Below are 2898 nucleotides of genomic sequence, written 5' to 3'. Positions count from 1 at the left end.
TCCTGTTGTTGTACCTGTTGTTGTACCTGTACCTGTAACCATTGAACCAGTGGGCTAGTGACTGTGCTTTGTTGACACTAAACCTGGCCGAGCACCTTTGCCACCAAACCGAGCCTGTGGTCTTTCTTTTATGAATAACTTTGACTTGAGGTCTGCTGAATTAACATGCTGCACTTTCTGCTAGTGCAGCTGCCATCGAGTTCCAAGAACAGGAATACTAACAGCTGTATCAATGGTGCAGCATCCGCAACACTCCACATTACTAACAACAACCAGTGTCCATTCAGCCTGTGGGTGCACCCTATGACTCCTTGCGAGGACACCAAGGCTATACACGAGTGTGTGGTGAGCTGCCTTCAGTTCCTTCTCCACCCAAACATCCATTAAGGAGCAGTCTGAGGCAGAGAGGAAGGAGGGCAGGTAGTGGAGCACTCATAGGGACAAATATCTTGAAGAACTGCAGTTACTGCATGAGGTGAGTAATCGCTTTGAGTAGTGTCCCTGTGGTTACTTGACAGATCTGGTGTGTTTTTGTACTCTCGTCTCTGGTCAGAAATGTGCTTACTTGGTTAGCTGAATCCTGGTGTGTTGCTATTTTGCCGTCCAGTCTAGCTCACAGCCTACTGAAGAATGTACCAGTATCTGAATACATAGGGCTGCCACATGTGTATGTTTTTGCAATATGTCCTGATCAAAGCCATCAGATATGATGCTGCCCTTGGTTCTGCAGTATTGACTTCAGTTCTGGACTCTATTCCGAAGCTCCCTCCTCCATCTAGGGATACTGCTTGGAAGTCACCTGAAGAGGAACTTATGCTTAAGGCTCCAGCAAGGCCTACACCGCTAATTAAAAATCTCCTATGAAAGGCTTGAGAGGCGCATGCACAACTGAATTACTGCACAAGGTGAATAACTTCTTCTTGTCCCCGTGGAATATGAAGACAATCCTTGCAATAGAGGGGGCCATTCTGTACTTGCAACTCGGAGGTGAGTTGAGTTCCTGCATCATTCAGGATTTGGTGGATCTGGGTTGCAAACAGGTCATTGGGGAGCAAAGTGCGGATGGAGGATGTCAGACTGCTGTTGATCATCCCCTTCACACCCTTGAGCATGGTGGCACCGGGCCTTTCACCAGGTTCAAGATATTTGGGTTTCCACCTTCCAGTTTCTTGTCCCTGAGTGATAGGTTACCAAAAATTCAAAGTGAGTGAAAAAGTGATACCAGTGAATCTGACATTAGTTAAGGCCTCTAGCAATCTGTAGGTATTCCAGGTTCTTATGGTCTATCTGAATTTGGACTGGGAATTGGGTTCCTTCTATGAGATGGCTTCATCCCTCATAGGCCACCTTGATAGCTGGTAGTTCCTTGTTCTAAATATTGTAATTTTTCTCTGCAGGGGTTAGCTTCTGAGAAGGAAAGTATAGGAAAGGGGTGGAGTTGGTTGTAGAGTCCCACATGTTCCCATACTGCACCAATGGCAAAGTTCAAGGCATTGGCCTTGTTCCTAAATGGCTTAATGGGATCTGGGTGAATCAGGACAGGTTCCAAGGTGAATGCCCTCTGCAGTCAATGAAATGCCAAATGAGCCTCCAAAGACTAGGTGAACCAAATTGGCAAACCTCAGCAATTGCTAGACCATGTATACGTCCTTGGATGATGCCCCGTTGGATATTGCTGCCACCTTACATGGGTCCATGGTAACTCACTCAGGTGAGACAATATATCTCAAGAATTCTACAATATCCTTATCAAACTTGCATTTCTTGAGCTTTGCATAAAGGTGATTTTGGCAGAATCTCTCCAAGACAGTGAGCATATAATTGTGAAGGGCCTGACTTTCAGGGAAAACAAGTATGTTTTCTAGATAAATAATGACAAATTGGTCCAGTGTGCCCCTAAATATATCATTTATGAAATATTGGAAGGTCACTGGGGCATTGCACAATCCAAACAGCATGACCAAATGCTCAAAACGGCCATACCTGGCATGAAAATCTCTCTTCCGTTCACCCCCTCCTGGATCCTCACCAGGTTATAAGTTCCTTGGAGGTCCAACTTTATGAAGACCTTGGCAGAGCAGAGCTTTTGAACAGCTCATTAATCACTGGTGAGGGGACCAGTTTTAGTTTGAAATCTTGTTCAGCACTTGATAGTCCATAAAAGGCCAGAGTCTTCATCTCGAAAAAAATTATGGCCCCTCCTGGGGATGTGGAGGGAAAATGAAGCCCTTCTGGAAGTTTTTCTCTAGCTAGATTCACAGTACTTATAATTTGGGTTCAGAGGGGGAGTAAATGCATCTGAAAGGAATCTCTGTTCCCAGATGGAGTTCAATGGGATGGGCATAGCTGTGATGAGATGGTAAGGTGTTGGCTTTTTTGTTGTTGAACATGTCAGCACAGAGTTGATATTTAACTGGACTATCTGGAGCCATTAGGGAGGTTGTGGGTGTTTACAAAGTTGCTTTTGGGTCCTCTCTTTGCATCTCTGAATTCTTTGAACGACCGAGTAAGCCAAAGAGTTGCTGGCCCAAGGTCAGCTCTGGGAAACAGGATTGTTGGCAAGATGGAGAGTCAAAGCGTATTGTGCCTGACCACCAGCAGATGTGTGGGTCATGTGCAATGACCTACAGGATGCCAGTGACACCTGGTGAATGTGGCCCATACTGGAGGGTTTCTCAGTGGCCTCAAGGGGAATTGTCTCTAAGAAAGCTGTCTGGTGGGTGACCAATCCTGTAGAAAGGTATGACCCATCTATGGACTCCACTAACTTGGGGAGTCTTTGCACTGGGAGGAGATATTGTGTGCTCGAGCAAACTCCAGATCCATGAAATTGCCAGAGGCACCCAAGTCCATCAGAACCCTATAGGTTGGTGTTGGCCATCACAGGGTGCTGGAGAG

The sequence above is a fragment of the Chelonoidis abingdonii genome, chromosome 11, assembly GCF_003597395.2.
Source record: "Chelonoidis abingdonii isolate Lonesome George chromosome 11, CheloAbing_2.0, whole genome shotgun sequence".
NCBI lineage: Eukaryota > Metazoa > Chordata > Testudines > Testudinidae > Chelonoidis > Chelonoidis abingdonii.
Note: the sequence above shows the minus strand (reverse complement) of the source record.